This window comes from Cuculus canorus, chromosome 7, assembly GCF_017976375.1.
Source record: "Cuculus canorus isolate bCucCan1 chromosome 7, bCucCan1.pri, whole genome shotgun sequence".
NCBI lineage: Eukaryota > Metazoa > Chordata > Aves > Cuculiformes > Cuculidae > Cuculus > Cuculus canorus.
The window spans coordinates 35,391,603-35,407,370 of record NC_071407.1 but is presented as its reverse complement, the minus strand read 5'-3'; the positions used below and the strand labels follow the sequence as shown (position 1 = coordinate 35,407,370).

Genomic DNA, 15,768 nt, shown 5'->3' with positions numbered 1-15,768 from the left:
TTGTGGGAGTGTGAGGGGGGGCACCTTTTGAGGGGTGGTCTGTCCCCTGTTTTTGAGGGTGTCAGGGAGGGTGTTGTTGCGGGCATTGTGGTCCTGCTAGGCTTTTAGGGGGGGTGTCTTGAGGTGGAAGAGACGTTGAGGAGGAGGGAATTGTGAGGTGTGTGCCCTGTTGAGGAGCCCGTGGTATGAGAGCAGGGTGTGTTGATCCCCGTGCGTGGTGTTGTGGTGGTCTTGCAGGGGTGTTGTTTGTGTGAGGCAGGTGTTTAATTTTTTTTGTGGGGTGTTTGTTGTTAAGGTGTTGTTATTGCAGGTGTCTGGTTTGTGTTTTGTTGTTTTTGTGTTTTGTTGTTCGTTTTTGTTGTGTGTTTGTAGGGTTTGTGTTTGTGTGAAGCCCCTTGTTTGGTTTGTTGTGCGTGTGCAGGAAGGACTGCGAGTGTTGAGTGTGTTTGAGTGCCTACGGCCATACCACCCTGAGAACGCCCGATCTTGTCCGATCTCGGCAGCTAAGCAGGGTCGGGCCCGGTTAGTACTTGGATGGGAGACCGCCTGGGAATACCGGGTGCTGTAGGCTTTTGCTTTTGCTTTTGTGTTGGGGAGGGTTGTGGGAGTGTGAGGGGGGGCACCTTTTGAGGGGTGGTCTGTCCCCTGTTTTTGAGGGTGTCAGGGAGGGTGTTGTTGCGGGCATTGTGGTCCTGCTAGGCTTTTAGGGGGGTGTCTTGAGGTGGAAGAGACGTTGAGGAGGAGGGAATTGTGAGGTGTGTGCCCTGTTGAGGAGCCCGTGGTATGAGAGCAGGGTGTGTTGATCCCCGTGCGTGGTGTTGTGGTGGTCTTGCAGGGGTGTTGTTTGTGTGAGGCAGGTGTTTAATTTTTTTTGTGGGGTGTTTGTTGTTAAGGTGTTGTTATTGCAGGTGTCTGGTTTGTGTTTTGTTGTTTTTGTGTTTTGTTGTTCGTTTTTGTTGTGTGTTTGTAGGGTTTGTGTTTGTGTGAAGCCCCTTGTTTGGTTTGTTGTGCGTGTGCAGGAAGGACTGGGAGTGTTGAGTGTGTTTGAGTGCCTACGGCCATACCACCCTGAGAACGCCCGATCTCGTCCGATCTCGGCAGCTAAGCAGGGTCGGGCCCGGTTAGTACTTGGATGGGAGACCGCCTGGGAATACCGGGTGCTGTAGGCTTTTGCTTTTGTGTTGGGGAGGGTTGTGGGAGTGTGAGGGGGGGCACCTTTTGAAGGGGTGGTCTGTCCCCTGCTTTTTGAGGGTGTCGGGGAGGGTGTCGTTGCGGGCATTGTGTTCCTGCTAGGCTTTTGGGGTGTCTTGAGGTGGAAGAGCTGTTGAGGAGGAGGGAATTGTGAGGTGTGTGCCCTGTTGAGGAGCCCGTGGTATGAGAGCAGGGTGTGTTTAATCCCCGTGCGTGGTGTTGTGGTGGTCTTGCAGGGGTGTTGTTTGTGTGAGGCAGGTGTTTAATTTTTTTTTGTGGGTGTTTGTTGTGAAGGTGTTGTTATTGCAGGTGTCTGGTTTGTGTTTGTTGTTTTGTGTTGTTCGTTTTTGTTGTGTGTTTGTAGGGTTTGTGTTTGTGTGAAGCCCCTTGTTTGGTTTGTTGTGCGTGTGCAGGAAGGACTGGGAGTGTTGAGTGTGTTTGAGTGCCTACGGCCATACCACCCTGAGAACGCCCGATCTCGTCCGATCTCGGCAGCTAAGCAGGGTCGGGCCCGGTTAGTACTTGGATGGGAGACCGCCTGGGAATACCGGGTGCTGTAGGCTTTTGCTTTTGCTTTTGTGTTGGGGAGGGTTGTGGGAGTGTGAGGGGGGGCACCTTTTGAGGGGTGGTCTGTCTCCTGTTTTTGAGGGTGTCGGGGAGGGTGTCTTTGCGGGCATTGTGGTCCTGCTAGGCTTTTGGGGGTGTCTTGAGGTGGAAGAGACTGTTGAGGAGGAGGGAATTGTGAGGTGTGTGCCCTGTTGAGGAGCCCGTGGTATGAGAGCAGGGTGTGTTTAATCCCCGTGCGTGGTGTTGTGGTGGTCTTGCAGGGGTGTTGTTTGTGTGAGGCAGGTGTTTAATTTTTTTTTGTGGGTGTTTGTTGTGAAGGTGTTGTTATTGCAGGTGTCTGGTTTGTGTTTTGTTGTTTTTGTGTTTTGTTGTTAGTTTTGTTGTGTGTTTGTAGGGTTTGTGTTTGTGTGAAGCCCCTTGTTTGGTTTGTTGTGCGTGTGCAGGAAGGACTGTGAGTGTTGAGTGTGTTTGAGTGCCTACGGCCATACCACCCTGAGAACGCCCGATCTCGTCCGATCTCGGCAGCTAAGCAGGGTCGGGCCCTGTTAGTACTTGGATGGGAGACCGCCTGGGAATACCGGGTGCTGTAGGCTTTTGCTTTTGCTTTTGTGTTGGGGAGGGTTGTGGGAGTGTGAGGGGGGGCACCTTTTGAGGGGTGGTCTGTCCCCTGTTTTTGAGGGTGTCAGGGAGGGTGTTGTTGCGGGCATTGTGGTCCTGCTAGGCTTTTGGGGGGGGTGTCTTGAGGTGGAAGAGACGTTGAGGAGGAGGGAATTGTGAGGTGTGTGCCCTGTTGAGGAGCCCGTGGTATGAGAGCAGGGTGTGTTGATCCCCGTGCGTGGTGTTGTGGTGGTCTTGCAGGGGTGTTGTTTGTGTGAGGCAGGTGTTTAATTTTTTTTGTGGGGTGTTTGTTGTGAAGGTGTTGTTATTGCAGGTGTCTGGTTTGTGTTTTGTTGTTTTAGTTGTTTGTTGTTAGTTTTTGTTGTGTGTTTGTAGGGTTTGTGTTTGTGTGAAGCCCCTTGTTTCGTTTGTTGTGCGTGTGCAGGAAGGACTGCGAGTGTTGAGTGTGTTTGAGTGCCTACGGCCATACCACCCTGAGAACGCCCGATCTTGTCCGATCTCGGCAGCTAAGCAGGGTCGGGCCCGGTTAGTACTTGGATGGGAGACCGCCTGGGAATACCGGGTGCTGTAGGCTTTTGCTTTTGCTTTTGTGTTGGGGAGGGTTGTGGGAGTGTGAGGGGGGGCACCTTTTGAGGGGTGGTCTGTCCCCTGTTTTTGAGGGTGTCAGGGAGGGTGTTGTTGCGGGCATTGTGGTCCTGCTAGGCTTTTAGGGGGGTGTCTTGAGGTGGAAGAGACGTTGAGGAGGAGGGAATTGTGAGGTGTGTGCCCTGTTGAGGAGCCCGTGGTATGAGAGCAGGGTGTGTTGATCCCCGTGCGTGGTGTTGTGGTGGTCTTGCAGGGGTGTTGTTTGTGTGAGGCAGGTGTTTAATTTTTTTTGTGGGGTGTTTGTTGTTAAGGTGTTGTTATTGCAGGTGTCTGGTTTGTGTTTTGTTGTTTTTGTGTTTTGTTGTTCGTTTTTGTTGTGTGTTTGTAGGGTTTGTGTTTGTGTGAAGCCCCTTGTTTGGTTTGTTGTGCGTGTGCAGGAAGGACTGCGAGTGTTGAGTGTGTTTGAGTGCCTACGGCCATACCACCCTGAGAACGCCCGATCTCGTCCGATCTCGGCAGCTAAGCAGGGTCGGGCCCGGTTAGTACTTGGATGGGAGACCGCCTGGGAATACCGGGTGCTGTAGGCTTTTGCTTTTGCTTTTGTGTTGGGGAGGGTTGTGGGAGTGTGAGGGGGGGCACCTTTTGAGGGGTGGTCTGTCCCCTGTTTTTGAGGGTGTCAGGGAGGGTGTTGTTGCGGGCATTGTGGTCCTGCTAGGCTTTTGGGGGGGGTGTCTTGAGGTGGAAGAGACGTTGAGGAGGAGGGAATTGTGAGGTGTGTGCCCTGTTGAGGAGCCCGTGGTATGAGAGCAGGGTGTGTTGATCCCCGTGCGTGGTGTTGTGGTGGTCTTGCAGGGGTGTTGTTTGTGTGAGGCAGGTGTTTAATTTTTTTTTGTGTGTGTTTGTTGTGAAGGTGTTGTTATTGCAGGTGTCTGGTTTGTGTTTTGTTGTTTTAGTTGTTTGTTGTTCGTTTTTGTTGTGTGTTTGTAGGGTTTGTGTTTGTGTGAAGCCCCTTGTTTGGTTTGTTGTGCGTGTGCAGGAAGGACTGGGAGTGTTGAGTGTGTTTGAGTGCCTACGGCCATACCACCCTGAGAACGCCCGATCTCGTCCGATCTCGGCAGCTAAGCAGGGTCGGGCCCGGTTAGTACTTGGATGGGAGACCGCCTGGGAATACCGGGTGCTGTAGGCTTTTGCTTTTGCTTTTGTGTTGGGGAGGGTTGTGGGAGTGTGAGGGGGGGCAGATTTTGAGGGGTGGTCTTTCCCCTGCTTTTGAGGGTGTCGGGGAGGGTGTGGTTGCGGGCATTGTGTTCCTGCTAGGCTTTTGGGGTGTCTTGAGGTGGAAGAGCTGTTGAGGAGGAGGGAATTGTGAGGTGTGTGCCCTGTTGAGGAGCCCGTGGTATGAGAGCAGGGTGTGTTTAATCCCCGTGCGTGGTGTTGTGGTGGTCTTGCAGGGGTGTTGTTTGTGTGAGGCAGGTGTTTAATTTTTTTTTGTGGGTGTTTGTTGTGAAGGTGTTGTTATTGCAGGTGTCTGGTTTGTGTTTTGTTGTTTTTGTGTTTTGTTGTTCGTTTTTGTTGTGTGTTTGTAGGGTTTGTGTTTGTGTGAAGCCCCTTGTTTGGTTTGTTGTGCGTGTGCAGGAAGGACTGGGAGTGTTGAGTGTGTTTGAGTGCCTACGGCCATACCACCCTGAGAACGCCCGATCTCGTCCGATCTCGGCAGCTAAGCAGGGTCGGGCCCGGTTAGTACTTGGATGGGAGACCGCCTGGGAATACCGGGTGCTGTAGGCTTTTGCTTTTGCTTTTGCTTTGTGGGAGGGTTGTGGGAGTGTGAGGGGGGGCAGATTTTGAGGGGTGGTCTGTCCCCTGTTTTTGAGGGTGTCGGGGAGGGTGTCGTTGCGGGCATTGTGGTCCTGCTAGGCTTTTGGGGTGTCTTGAGGTGGAAGAGCTGTTGAGGAGGAGGGAATTGTGAGGTGTGTGCCCTGTTGAGGAGCCCGTGGTATGAGAGCAGGGTGTGTTTAATCCCCGTGCGTGGTGTTGTGGTGGTCTTGCAGGGGTGTTGTTTGTGTGAGGCAGGTGTTTAATTTTTTTTGTGGGTGTTTGTTGTGAAGGTGTTGTTATTGCAGGTGTCTGGTTTGTGTTTTGTTGTTTTTGTGTTTTGTTGTTCGTTTTTGTTGTGTGTTTGTAGGGTTTGTGTTTGTGTGAAGCCCCTTGTTTGGTTTGTTGTGCGTGTGCAGGAAGGACTGGGAGTGTTGAGTGTGTTTGAGTGCCTACGGCCATACCACCCTGAGAACGCCCGATCTCGTCCGATCTCGGCAGCTAAGCAGGGTCGGGCCCGGTTAGTACTTGGATGGGAGACCGCCTGGGAATACCGGGTGCTGTAGGCTTTTGCTTTTGCTTTTGTGTTGGGGAGGGTTGTGGGAGTGTGAGGGGGGGCACCTTTTGAGGGGTGGTCTGTCCCCTGTTTTTGAGGGTGTCAGGGAGGGTGTTGTTGCGGGCATTGTGGTCCTGCTAGGCTTTTGGGGTGTCTTGAGGTGGAAGAGCTGTTGAGGAGGAGGGAATTGTGAGGTGTGTGCCCTGTTGAGGAGCCCGTGGTATGAGAGCAGGGTGTGTTGATCCCCGTGCGTGGTGTTGTGGTGGTCTTGCAGGGGTGTTGTTTGTGTGAGGCAGGTGTTTAATTTTTTTTTTGTGTGTGTTTGTTGTGAAGGTGTTGTTATTGCAGGTGTCTGGTTTGTGTTTTGTTGTTTTAGTTGTTTGTTGTTCGTTTTTGTTGTGTGTTTGTAGGGTTTGTGTTTGTGTGAAGCCCCTTGTTTGGTTTGTTGTGCGTGTGCAGGAAGGACTGGGAGTGTTGAGTGTGTTTGAGTGCCTACGGCCATACCACCCTGAGAACGCCCGATCTCGTCCGATCTCGGCAGCTAAGCAGGGTCGGGCCCGGTTAGTACTTGGATGGGAGACCGCCTGGGAATACCGGGTGCTGTAGGCTTTTGCTTTTGCTTTTGTGTTGGGGAGGGTTGTGGGAGTGTGAGGGGGGGCACCTTTTGAGGGGTGGTCTGTCCCCTGTTTTTGAGGGGAGCCGGGAGGGTGTCGTTGCGGGCATTGTGGTCCTGCTAGGCTTTTGGGGTGTCTTGAGGTGGAAGAGACGTTGAGGAGGAGGGAATTGTGAGGTGTGTGCCCTGTTGAGGAGCCCGTGGTATGAGAGCAGGGTGTGTTGATCCCCGTGCGTGGTGTTGTGGTGGTCTTGCAGGGGTGTTGTTTGTGTGAGGCAGGTGTTTAATTTTTTTTTTGTGGGTGTTTGTTGTGAAGGTGTTGTTATTGCAGGTGTCTGGTTTGTGTTTTGTTGTTTTTGTGTTTTGTTGTTCGTTTTTGTTGTGTGTTTGTAGGGTTTGTGTTTGTGTGAAGCCCCTTGTTTGGTTTGTTGTGCGTGTGCAGGAAGGACTGGGAGTGTTGAGTGTGTTTGAGTGCCTACGGCCATACCACCCTGAGAACGCCCGATCTCGTCCGATCTCGGCAGCTAAGCAGGGTCGGGCCCGGTTAGTACTTGGATGGGAGACCGCCTGGGAATACCGGGTGCTGTAGGCTTTTGCTTTTGCTTTTGTGTTGGGGAGGGTTGTGGGAGTGTGAGGGGGGGCAGATTTTGAGGGGTGGTCTGTCCCCTGTTTTTGAGGGTGTCAGGGAGGGTGTCGTTGCGGGCATTGTGGTCCTGCTAGGCTTTTGGGGTGTCTTGAGGTGGAAGAGCTGTTGAGGAGGAGGGAATTGTGAGGTGTGTGCCCTGTTGAGGAGCCCGTGGTATGAGAGCAGGGTGTGTTAATCCCCGTGCGTGGTGTTGTGGTGGTCTTGCAGGGGTGTTGTTTGTGTGAGGCAGGTGTTTAATTTTTTTTGTGGGGTGTTTGTTGTGAAGGTGTTGTTATTGCAGGTGTCTGGTTTGTGTTTTGTTGTTTTAGTTGTTTGTTGTTAGTTTTTGTTGTGTGTTTGTAGGGTTTGTGTTTGTGTGAAGCCCCTTGTTTGGTTTGTTGTGCGTGTGCAGGAAGGACTGGGAGTGTTGAGTGTGTTTGAGTGCCTACGGCCATACCACCCTGAGAACGCCCGATCTTGTCCGATCTCGGCAGCTAAGCAGGGTCGGGCCCGGTTAGTACTTGGATGGGAGACCGCCTGGGAATACCGGGTGCTGTAGGCTTTTGCTTTTGCTTTTGTGTTGGGGAGGGTTGTGGGAGTGTGAGGGGGGGGCACCTTTTGAGGGGTGGTCTGTCCCCTGTTTTTGAGGGGAGTCGGGGAGGGTGTCGTTGCGGGCATTGTGGTCCTGCTAGGCTTTTGGGGTGTCTTGAGGTGGAAGAGCTGTTGAGGAGGAGGGAATTGTGAGGTGTGTGCCCTGTTGAGGAGCCCGTGGTATGAGAGCAGGGTGTGTTAATCCCCGTGCGTGGTGTTGTGGTGGTCTTGCAGGGGTGTTGTTTGTGTGAGGCAGGTGTTTAATTTTTTTTGGGGGGTGTTTGTTGTGAAGGTGTTGTTATTGCAGGTGTCTGGTTTGTGTTTTGTTGTTTTTGTGTTTTGTTGTTCGTTTTTGTTGGTGTGTTTGTAGGGTTTGTGTTTGTGTGAAGCCCCTTGTTTGGTTTGTTGTGCGTGTGCAGGAAGGACTGGGAGTGTTGAGTGTGTTTGAGTGCCTACGGCCATACCACCCTGAGAACGCCCGATCTCGTCCGATCTCGGCAGCTAAGCAGGGTCGGGCCCGGTTAGTACTTGGATGGGAGACCGCCTGGGAATACCGGGTGCTGTAGGCTTTTGCTTTTGCTTTTGTGTTGGGGAGGGTTGTGGGAGTGTGAGGGGGGGCACCTTTTGAGGGGTGGTCTGTCTCCTGTTTTTGAGGGTGTCGGGGAGGGTGTGGTTGCGGGCATTGTGGTCCTGCTAGGCTTTTGGGGTGTCTTGAGGTGGAAGAGCTGTAGAGGAGGAGGGAATTGTGAGGTGTGTGCCCTGTTGAGGAGCCCGTGGTATGAGAGCAGGGTGTGTTAATCCGCGTGCGTGGTGTTGTGGTGGTCTTGCAGGGGTGTTGTTTGTGTGAGGCAGGTGTTGAATTTTTTTTTGTGGGTGTTTGTTGTGAAGGTGTTGTTATTGCAGGTGTCTGGTTTGTGTTTTGTTGTTTTTGTGTTTTGTTGTTAGTTTTTGTTGTGTGTTTGTAGGGTTTGTGTTTGTGTGAAGCCCCTTGTTTGGTTTGTTGTGCGTGTGCAGGAAGGACTGGGAGTGTTGAGTGTGTTTGAGTGCCTACGGCCATACCACCCTGAGAACGCCCGATCTCGTCCGATCTCGGCAGCTAAGCAGGGTCGGGCCCGGTTAGTACTTGGATGGGAGACCGCCTGGGAATACCGGGTGCCGTAGGCTTTTTGCTTTTGCTTTTGTGTTGGGGAGGGTTGTGGGAGTGTGAGGGGGGGCACCTTTTGAGGGGTGGTCTGTCCCCTGTTTTTGAGGGTGTCGGGGAGGGTGTCGTTGCGGGCATTGTGGTCCTGCTAGGCTTTTGGGGTGTCTTGAGGTGGAAGAGACGTTGAGGAGGAGGGAATTGTGAGGTGTGTGCCCTGTTGAGGAGCCCGTGGTATGAGAGCAGGGTGTGTTAATCCCCGTGCGTGGTGTTGTGGTGGTCTTGCAGGGGTGTTGTTTGTGTGAGGCAGGTGTTTAATTTTTTTTGTGGGGTGTTTGTTGTGAAGGTGTTGTTATTGCAGGTGTCTGGTTTGTGTTTTGTTGTTTTTGTTGTTTGTTGTTCGTTTTTGTTGTGTGTTTGTAGGGTTTGTGTTTGTGTGAAGCCCCTTGTTTGGTTTGTTGTGCGTGTGCAGGAAGGACTGGGAGTGTTGAGTGTGTTTGAGTGCCTACGGCCATACCACCCTGAGAACGCCCGATCTCGTCCGATCTCGGCAGCTAAGCAGGGTCGGGCCCGGTTAGTACTTGGATGGGAGACCGCCTGGGAATACCGGGTGCTGTAGGCTTTTGCTTTTGCTTTTGTGTTGGGGAGGGTTGTGGGAGTGTGAGGGGGGGCACCTTTTGAGGGGTGGTCTGTCCCCTGCTTTTGAGGGGCGCGTGGAGGGTGTCGTTGCGGGCATTGTGGTCCTGCTAGGCTTTTGGGGTGTCTTGAGGTGGAAGAGACTGTTGAGGAGGAGGGAATTGTGAGGTGTGTGCCCTGTTGAGGAGCCCGTGGTATGAGAGCAGGGTGTGTTAATCCCCGTGCGTGGTGTTGTGGTGGTCTTGCAGGGGTGTTGTTTGTGTGAGGCAGGTGTTTAATTTTTTTTTGTGGGGTGTTTGTTGTGAAGGTGTTGTTATTGCAGGTGTCTGGTTTGTGTTTTGTTGTTTTTGTTGTTTGTTGTTAGTTTTTGTTGTGTGTTTGTAGGGTTTGTGTTTGTGTGAAGCCCCTTGTTGAGGTTTGTTGTGCGTGTGCAGGAAGGACTGGGAGTGTTGAGTGTGTTTGAGTGCCTATGGCCATACCACCCTGAGAACGCCCGATCTCGTCCGATCTCGGCAGCTAAGCAGGGTCGGGCCCGGTTAGTACTTGGATGGGAGACCGCCTGGGAATACCGGGTGCTGTAGGCTTTTGCTTTTGCTTTTGTGTTGGGGAGGGTTGTGGGAGTGTGAGGGGGGGCACCTTTTGAGGGGTGGTCTGTCCCCTGTTTTTGAGGGTGTCAGGGAGGGTGTTGTTGCGGGCATTGTGGTCCTGCTAGGCTTTTAGGGGGGGTGTCTTGAGGTGGAAGAGACGTTGAGGAGGAGGGAATTGTGAGGTGTGTGCCCTGTTGAGGAGCCCGTGGTATGAGAGCAGGGTGTGTTAATCCCCGTGCGTGGTGTTGTGGTGGTCTTGCAGGGGTGTTGTTTGTGTGAGGCAGGTGTTTAATTTTTTTTTGTGGGGTGTTTGTTGTTAAGGTGTTGTTATTGCAGGTGTCTGGTTTGTGTTTTGTTGTTTTTGTTGTTTGTTGTTCGTTTTTGTTGTGTGTTTGTAGGGTTTGTGTTTGTGTGAAGCCCCTTGTTTGTTTTGTTGTGCGTGTGCAGGAAGGACTGGGAGTGTTGAGTGTGTTTGAGTGCCTACGGCCATACCACCCTGAGAACGCCCGATCTCGTCCGATCTCGGCAGCTAAGCAGGGTCGGGCCCGGTTAGTACTTGGATGGGAGACCGCCTGGGAATACCGGGTGCTGTAGGCTTTTGCTTTTGCTTTTGTGTTGGGGAGGGTTGTGGGAGTGTGAGGGGGGGCACCTTTTGAGGGGTGGTCTGTCCCCTGTTTTTGAGGGGAGCGTGGAGGGTGTCGTTGCGGGCATTGTGGTCCTGCTAGGCTTTTGGGGTGTCTTGAGGTGGAAGAGCTGTTGAGGAGGAGGGAATTGTGAGGTGTGTGCCCTGTTGAGGAGCCCGTGGTATGAGAGCAGGGTGTGTTAATCCCCGTGCGTGGTGTTGTGGTGGTCTTGCAGGGGTGTTGTTTGTGTGAGGCAGGTGTTTAATTTTTTTTTGTGGGGTGTTTGTTGTGAAGGTGTTGTTATTGCAGGTGTCTGGTTTGTGTTTTGTTGTTTTTGTGTTTTGTTGTTACTTTTTGTGGTGTGTTTGTAGGGTTTGTGTTTGTGTGAAGCCCCTTGTTTGGTTTGTTGTGCGTGTGCAGGAAGGACTGGGAGTGTTGAGTGTGTTTGAGTGCCTACGGCCATACCACCCTGAGAACGCCCGATCTCGTCCGATCTCGGCAGCTAAGCAGGGTCGGGCCCGGATAGTACTTGGATGGGAGACCGCCTGGGAATACCGGGTGCTGTAGGCTTTTGCTTTTGCTTTTGTGTTGGGGAGGGTTGTGGGAGTGTGAGGGGGGGCACCTTTTGAGGGGTGGTCTGTCCCCTGTTTTTGAGGGGAGCCGGGAGGGTGTCGTTGCGGGCATTGTGGTCCTGCTAGGCTTTTGGGGTGTCTTGAGGTGGAAGAGACGTTGAGGAGGAGGGAATTGTGAGGTGTGTGCCCTGTTGAGGAGCCCGTGGTATGAGAGCAGGGTGTGTTAATCCCCGTGCGTGGTGTTGTGGTGGTCTTGCAGGGGTGTTGTTTGTGTGAGGCAGGTGTTTAATTTTTTTTTGTGGGGTGTTTGTTGTGAAGGTGTTGTTATTGCAGGTGTCTGGTTTGTGTTTTGTTGTTTTTGTGTTTTGTTGTTCGTTTTTGTTGTGTGTTTGTAGGGTTTGTGTTTGTGTGAAGCCCCTTGTTTGGTTTGTTGTGTGTGTGCAGGAAGGACTGGGAGTGTTGAGTGTGTTTGAGTGCCTACGGCCATACCACCCTGAGAACGCCCGATCTCGTCCGATCTCGGCAGCTAAGCAGGGTCGGGCCCGGTTAGTACTTGGATGGGAGACCGCCTGGGAATACCGGGTGCTGTAGGCTTTTGCTTTTGCTTTTGCTTTTGTGTTGGGGAGGGTTGTGGGAGTGTGAGGGGGGGCACCTTTTGAGGGGTGGTCTGTCTCCTGTTTTTGAGGGTGTCGGGGAGGGTGTTGTTGCGGGCATTGTGGTTCTGCTAGGCTTTTGGGGGGGGTGTCTTGAGGTGGAAGAGCTGTTGAGGAGGAGGGAATTGTGAGGTGTGTGCCCTGTTGAGGAGCCCGTGGTATGAGAGCAGGGTGTGTTAATCCCCGTGCGTGGTGTCGTGGTGGTCTTGCAGGGGTGTTGTTTGTGTAAGGCAGGTGTTGTAGGTATTTTTTGTGTGTGTTTGTTGTGAAGGTGTTGTTATTGCAGGTGTCTGGTTTGTGTTTTGTTGTTTTTGTGTTTTGTTGTTCGTTTTTGTTGTGTGTTTGTAGGGTTTGTGTTTGTGTGAAGCCCCTTGTTTGGTTTGTTGTGCGTGTGCAGGAAGGACTGGGAGTGTTGAGTGTGTTTGAGTGCCTACGGCCATACCACCCTGAGAACGCCCGATCTCGTCCGATCTCGGCAGCTAAGCAGGGTCGGGCCCGGTTAGTACTTGGATGGGAGACCGCCTGGGAATACCGGGTGCTGTAGGCTTTTGCTTTTGCTTTTGTGTTGGGGAGGGTTGTGGGAGTGTGAGGGGGGGCACCTTTTGAGGGGTGGTCTGTCCCCTGTTTTTGAGGGGAGCCGGGAGGGTGTCGTTGCGGGCATTGTGGTCCTGCTAGGCTTTTGGGGTGTCTTGAGGTGGAAGAGCTGTTGAGGAGGAGGGAATTGTGAGGTGTGTGCCCTGTTGAGGAGCCCGTGGTATGAGAGCAGGGTGTGTTGATCCCCGTGCGTGGTGTTGTGGTGGTCTTGCAGGGGTGTTGTTTGTGTGAGGCAGGTGTTTAATTTTTTTTGTGGGGTGTTTGTTGTTAAGGTGTTGTTATTGCAGGTGTCTGGTTTGTGTTTTGTTGTTTTTGTGTTTTGTTGTTCGTTTTTGTTGTGTGTTTGTAGGGTTTGTGTTTGTGTGAAGCCCCTTGTTTGGTTTGTTGTGCGTGTGCAGGAAGGACTGGGAGTGTTGAGTGTGTTTGAGTGCCTACGGCCATACCACCCTGAGAACGCCCGATCTCGTCCGATCTCGGCAGCTAAGCAGGGTCGGGCCCGGTTAGTACTTGGATGGGAGACCGCCTGGGAATACCGGGTGCTGTAGGCTTTTGCTTTTGCTTTTGCTTTTGTGTTGGGGAGGGTTGTGGGAGTGTGAGGGGGGGGCACCTTTTGAGGGGTGGTCTGTCTCCTGTTTTTGAGGGTGTCGGGGAGGGTGTTGTTGCGGGCATTGTGGTTCTGCTAGGCTTTTGGGGGGGGTGTCTTGAGGTGGAAGAGCTGTTGAGGAGGAGGGAATTGTGAGGTGTGTGCCCTGTTGAGGAGCCCGTGGTATGAGAGCAGGGTGTGTTTAATCCGCGTGCGTGGTGTTGTGGTGGTCTTGCAGGGGTGTTGTTTGTGTGAGGCAGGTGTTGAATTTTTTTTTGTGGGTGTTTGTTGTGAAGGTGTTGTTATTGCAGGTGTCTGGTTTGTGTTTTGTTGTTTTTGTGTTTTGTTGTTCGTTTTTGTTGTGTGTTTGTAGGGTTTGTGTTTGTGTGAAGCCCCTTGTTTGGTTTGTTGTGCGTGTGCAGGAAGGAGTGCGAGTGTTGAGTGTGTTTGAGTGCCTACGGCCATACCACCCTGAGAACGCCCGATCTCGTCCGATCTCGGCAGCTAAGCAGGGTCAGGCCCGGTTAGTACTTGGATGGGAGACCGCCTGGGAATACCGGGTGCTGTAGGCTTTTGCTTTTGCTTTTGTGTTGGGGAGGGTTGTGGGAGTGTGAGGGGGGGCACCTTTTGAGGGGTGGTCTGTCCCCTGCTTTTGAGGGGAGCGGGGAGGGTGTGGTTGCGGGCATTGTGGTCCTGCTAGGCTTTTGGGGTGTCTTGAGGTGGAAGAGCTGTAGAGGAGGAGGGAATTGTGAGGTGTGTGCTCTGTTGAGGATCCCGTGGTATGAGAGCAGGGTGTGTTAATCCGCGTGCGTGGTGTTGTGGTGGTCTTGCAGGGGTGTTGTTTGTGTGAGGCAGGTGTTGAATTTTTTTTTGTGGGTGTTTGTTGTGAAGGTGTTGTTATTGCAGGTGTCTGGTTTGTGTTTTGTTGTTTTTGTTGTTTGTTGTTCCTTTTTGTTGTGTGTTTGTAGGGTTTGTGTTTGTGTGAAGCCCCTTGTTTGGTTTGTTGTGCGTGTGCAGGCAAGGCATTGTGTGTTGAGTGTGTTTGAGTGCCTACGGCCATACCACCCTGAGAACGCCCGATCTCGTCCGATCTCGGCAGCTAAGCAGGGTCGGGCCCGGTTAGTACTTGGATGGGAGACCGCCTGGGAATACCGGGTGCTGTAGGCTTTTGCTTTTGTGTTGGGGAGGGTTGTGGGAGTGTGAGGGGGGGCACCTTTTGAGGGGTGGTCTGTCTCCTGTTTTTGAGGGTGTCGGTGAGGGTGTGGTTGCGGGCATTGTGTTCCTGCTAGGCTTTTGGGGTGTCTTGAGGTGGAAGAGGCGTTGAGGAGGAGGGAATTGTGAGGTGTGTGCCCTGTTGAGGAGCCCGTGGTATGAGAGCAGGGTGTGTTAATCCGCGTGCGTGGTGTTGTGGTGGTCTTGCAGGGGTGTTGTTTGTGTGAGGCAGGTGTTGAATTTTTTTTTGTGGGTGTTTGTTGTGAAGGTGTTGTTATTGCAGGTGTCTGGTTTGTGTGTTGTTGTTTTTGTTGTTTGTTGTTCCTTTTTGTTGTGTGTTTGTAGGGTTTGTGTTTGTGTGAAGCCCCTTGTTTGGTTTGTTGTGCGTGTGCAGGCAAGGCATTGTGTGTTGAGTGCGTTTGAGTGCCTACGGCCATACCACCCTGAGAACGCCCGATCTCGTCCGATCTCGGCAGCTAAGCAGGGTCGGGCCCGGTTAGTACTTGGATGGGAGACCGCCTGGGAATACCGGGTGCTGTAGGCTTTTGCTTTTGCTTTTGCTTTTGTGTTGGGGAGGGTTGTGGGAGTGTGAGGGGGGGCACCTTTTGAGGGGTGGTCTGTCCCCTTTTTTTGAGGGGAGCGGGGAGGGTGTCGTTGCGGGCATTGTGGTCCTGCCAGGATTTTGGGGAGTCTTGAGGTGAAAGACAGATTGCGGAGGAGGGAATTGTGAGGTGTGTGCCCTGTTGAGGAGCCCGTGGTATGAGAGCAGGGTGTGTTAATCCCCGTGCGAGGTGTTGTGGTGGTCTTGCAGGGGTGTTGTTTGTGTGAGGCAGGTGTTGAATTTTTTTTTGTGGGTGTTTGTTGTGAAGGTGTTGTTATTGCAGGTGTCTGGTTTGTGTTTTGTTGTTTTTGTTGTTTGTTGTTAGTTTTTGTTGTGTGTTTGTAGGGTTTGTGTTTGTGTGAAGCCCCTTGTGAGGTTTGTTGTGCGTGTGCAGGAAGGACTGGGAGTGTTGAGTGTGTTTGAGTGCCTACGGCCATACCACCCTGAGAATGCCCGATCTCGTCCGATCTCGGCAGCTAAGCAGGGTCGGGCCCGGTTAGTACTTGGATGGGAGACCGCCTGGGAATACCGGGTGCTGTAGGCTTTTGCTTTTGCTTTTGTGTTGGGGAGGGTTGTGGGAGTGTGAGGGGGGGCACCTTTTGAGGGGTGGTCTGTCCCCTGTTTTTGAGGGGAGCGTGGAGGGTGTCGTTGCGGGCATTGTGGTCCTGCTAGGCTTTTGGGGTGTCTTGAGGTGGAAGAGCTGTTGAGGAGGAGGGAATTGTGAGGTGTGTGCCCTGTTGAGGAGCCCGTGGTATGAGAGCAGGGTGTGTTAATCCCCGTGCGTGGTGTTGTGGTGGTCTTGCAGGGGTGTTGTTTGTGTGAGGCAGGTGTTTAATTTTTATTTGTGGGTGTTTGTTGTGAAGGTGTTGTTATTGCAGGTGTCTGGTTTGTGTTTTGTTGTTTTTGTTGTTTGTTGTTCCTTTTTGTTGTGTGTTTGTAGGGTTTGTGTTTGTGTGAAGCCCCTTGTGAGGTTTGTTGTGCGTGTGCAGGAAGGACTGGGAGTGTTGAGTGTGTTTGAGTGCCTATGGCCATACCACCCTGAGAACGCCCGATCTCGTCCGATCTCGGCAGCTAAGCAGGGTCGGGCCCGGTTAGTACTTGGATGGGAGACCGCCTGGGAATACCGGGTGCTGTAGGCTTTTGCTTTTGCTTTTGTGTTGGGGAGGGTTGTGGGAGTGTGAGGGGGGGCACCTTTTGAGGGGTGGTCTGTCCCCTGTTTTTGAGGGGAGCGGGGAGGGTGTGGTTGCGGGCATTGTGTTCCTGCTAGGCTTTTGGGGTGTCTTGAGGTGGAAGAGACGTTGAGGAGGAGGGAATTGTGAGGTGTGTGCCCTGTTGAGGATCCCGTGGTATGAGAGCAGGGTGTGTTAATCCGCGTGCGTGGTGTTGTGGTGGTCTTGCAGGGGTGTTGTTTGTG

The 15,768-nt window shown here is 52.6% G+C and overlaps 26 non-coding genes across 26 annotated transcripts; all 26 read left to right on the top strand.

The window, feature by feature from the left end:
• The first annotated feature begins 452 nt into the window (after positions 1-452).
• Positions 453-571, top strand: LOC128852765 (5S ribosomal RNA). Its single transcript, XR_008450818.1, has one exon. It is a non-coding gene; the product is annotated as a 5S ribosomal RNA (ribosomal RNA).
• Positions 572-1,050: 479 nt separating this feature from the next.
• Positions 1,051-1,169, top strand: LOC128852811 (5S ribosomal RNA). Its single transcript, XR_008450863.1, has one exon. It is a non-coding gene; the product is annotated as a 5S ribosomal RNA (ribosomal RNA).
• A 466-nt stretch (positions 1,170-1,635) lies between these two features.
• LOC128852810 (5S ribosomal RNA) lies at positions 1,636-1,754 on the top strand. The gene has a single exon (XR_008450862.1). It is a non-coding gene; the product is annotated as a 5S ribosomal RNA (ribosomal RNA).
• A 478-nt stretch (positions 1,755-2,232) lies between these two features.
• LOC128852772 (5S ribosomal RNA) lies at positions 2,233-2,351 on the top strand. Its single transcript, XR_008450825.1, has one exon. It is a non-coding gene; the product is annotated as a 5S ribosomal RNA (ribosomal RNA).
• Positions 2,352-2,831: 480 nt separating this feature from the next.
• Positions 2,832-2,950, top strand: LOC128852764 (5S ribosomal RNA). The gene has a single exon (XR_008450817.1). It is a non-coding gene; the product is annotated as a 5S ribosomal RNA (ribosomal RNA).
• Positions 2,951-3,429: 479 nt separating this feature from the next.
• On the top strand, positions 3,430-3,548 carry LOC128852809 (5S ribosomal RNA). The gene has a single exon (XR_008450861.1). It is a non-coding gene; the product is annotated as a 5S ribosomal RNA (ribosomal RNA).
• A 480-nt stretch (positions 3,549-4,028) lies between these two features.
• Positions 4,029-4,147, top strand: LOC128852808 (5S ribosomal RNA). The gene has a single exon (XR_008450860.1). It is a non-coding gene; the product is annotated as a 5S ribosomal RNA (ribosomal RNA).
• A 477-nt stretch (positions 4,148-4,624) lies between these two features.
• On the top strand, positions 4,625-4,743 carry LOC128852807 (5S ribosomal RNA). Its single transcript, XR_008450859.1, has one exon. It is a non-coding gene; the product is annotated as a 5S ribosomal RNA (ribosomal RNA).
• A 477-nt stretch (positions 4,744-5,220) lies between these two features.
• Positions 5,221-5,339, top strand: LOC128852806 (5S ribosomal RNA). Its single transcript, XR_008450858.1, has one exon. It is a non-coding gene; the product is annotated as a 5S ribosomal RNA (ribosomal RNA).
• A 477-nt stretch (positions 5,340-5,816) lies between these two features.
• Positions 5,817-5,935, top strand: LOC128852805 (5S ribosomal RNA). The gene has a single exon (XR_008450857.1). It is a non-coding gene; the product is annotated as a 5S ribosomal RNA (ribosomal RNA).
• Positions 5,936-6,412: 477 nt separating this feature from the next.
• LOC128852804 (5S ribosomal RNA) lies at positions 6,413-6,531 on the top strand. Its single transcript, XR_008450856.1, has one exon. It is a non-coding gene; the product is annotated as a 5S ribosomal RNA (ribosomal RNA).
• A 476-nt stretch (positions 6,532-7,007) lies between these two features.
• Positions 7,008-7,126, top strand: LOC128852828 (5S ribosomal RNA). The gene has a single exon (XR_008450880.1). It is a non-coding gene; the product is annotated as a 5S ribosomal RNA (ribosomal RNA).
• Positions 7,127-7,605: 479 nt separating this feature from the next.
• On the top strand, positions 7,606-7,724 carry LOC128852803 (5S ribosomal RNA). Its single transcript, XR_008450855.1, has one exon. It is a non-coding gene; the product is annotated as a 5S ribosomal RNA (ribosomal RNA).
• Positions 7,725-8,200: 476 nt separating this feature from the next.
• LOC128852790 (5S ribosomal RNA) lies at positions 8,201-8,319 on the top strand. Its single transcript, XR_008450842.1, has one exon. It is a non-coding gene; the product is annotated as a 5S ribosomal RNA (ribosomal RNA).
• Positions 8,320-8,796: 477 nt separating this feature from the next.
• LOC128852802 (5S ribosomal RNA) lies at positions 8,797-8,915 on the top strand. The gene has a single exon (XR_008450854.1). It is a non-coding gene; the product is annotated as a 5S ribosomal RNA (ribosomal RNA).
• Positions 8,916-9,394: 479 nt separating this feature from the next.
• LOC128852826 (5S ribosomal RNA) lies at positions 9,395-9,513 on the top strand. Its single transcript, XR_008450878.1, has one exon. It is a non-coding gene; the product is annotated as a 5S ribosomal RNA (ribosomal RNA).
• A 481-nt stretch (positions 9,514-9,994) lies between these two features.
• Positions 9,995-10,113, top strand: LOC128852800 (5S ribosomal RNA). The gene has a single exon (XR_008450852.1). It is a non-coding gene; the product is annotated as a 5S ribosomal RNA (ribosomal RNA).
• Positions 10,114-10,590: 477 nt separating this feature from the next.
• LOC128852821 (5S ribosomal RNA) lies at positions 10,591-10,709 on the top strand. Its single transcript, XR_008450873.1, has one exon. It is a non-coding gene; the product is annotated as a 5S ribosomal RNA (ribosomal RNA).
• Positions 10,710-11,186: 477 nt separating this feature from the next.
• LOC128852799 (5S ribosomal RNA) lies at positions 11,187-11,305 on the top strand. Its single transcript, XR_008450851.1, has one exon. It is a non-coding gene; the product is annotated as a 5S ribosomal RNA (ribosomal RNA).
• A 487-nt stretch (positions 11,306-11,792) lies between these two features.
• Positions 11,793-11,911, top strand: LOC128852798 (5S ribosomal RNA). The gene has a single exon (XR_008450850.1). It is a non-coding gene; the product is annotated as a 5S ribosomal RNA (ribosomal RNA).
• Positions 11,912-12,387: 476 nt separating this feature from the next.
• Positions 12,388-12,506, top strand: LOC128852797 (5S ribosomal RNA). The gene has a single exon (XR_008450849.1). It is a non-coding gene; the product is annotated as a 5S ribosomal RNA (ribosomal RNA).
• A 488-nt stretch (positions 12,507-12,994) lies between these two features.
• Positions 12,995-13,113, top strand: LOC128852771 (5S ribosomal RNA). The gene has a single exon (XR_008450824.1). It is a non-coding gene; the product is annotated as a 5S ribosomal RNA (ribosomal RNA).
• A 476-nt stretch (positions 13,114-13,589) lies between these two features.
• LOC128852796 (5S ribosomal RNA) lies at positions 13,590-13,708 on the top strand. Its single transcript, XR_008450848.1, has one exon. It is a non-coding gene; the product is annotated as a 5S ribosomal RNA (ribosomal RNA).
• A 470-nt stretch (positions 13,709-14,178) lies between these two features.
• LOC128852795 (5S ribosomal RNA) lies at positions 14,179-14,297 on the top strand. The gene has a single exon (XR_008450847.1). It is a non-coding gene; the product is annotated as a 5S ribosomal RNA (ribosomal RNA).
• A 482-nt stretch (positions 14,298-14,779) lies between these two features.
• On the top strand, positions 14,780-14,898 carry LOC128852827 (5S ribosomal RNA). Its single transcript, XR_008450879.1, has one exon. It is a non-coding gene; the product is annotated as a 5S ribosomal RNA (ribosomal RNA).
• Positions 14,899-15,374: 476 nt separating this feature from the next.
• LOC128852825 (5S ribosomal RNA) lies at positions 15,375-15,493 on the top strand. Its single transcript, XR_008450877.1, has one exon. It is a non-coding gene; the product is annotated as a 5S ribosomal RNA (ribosomal RNA).
• Positions 15,494-15,768: the final 275 nt, after the last annotated feature.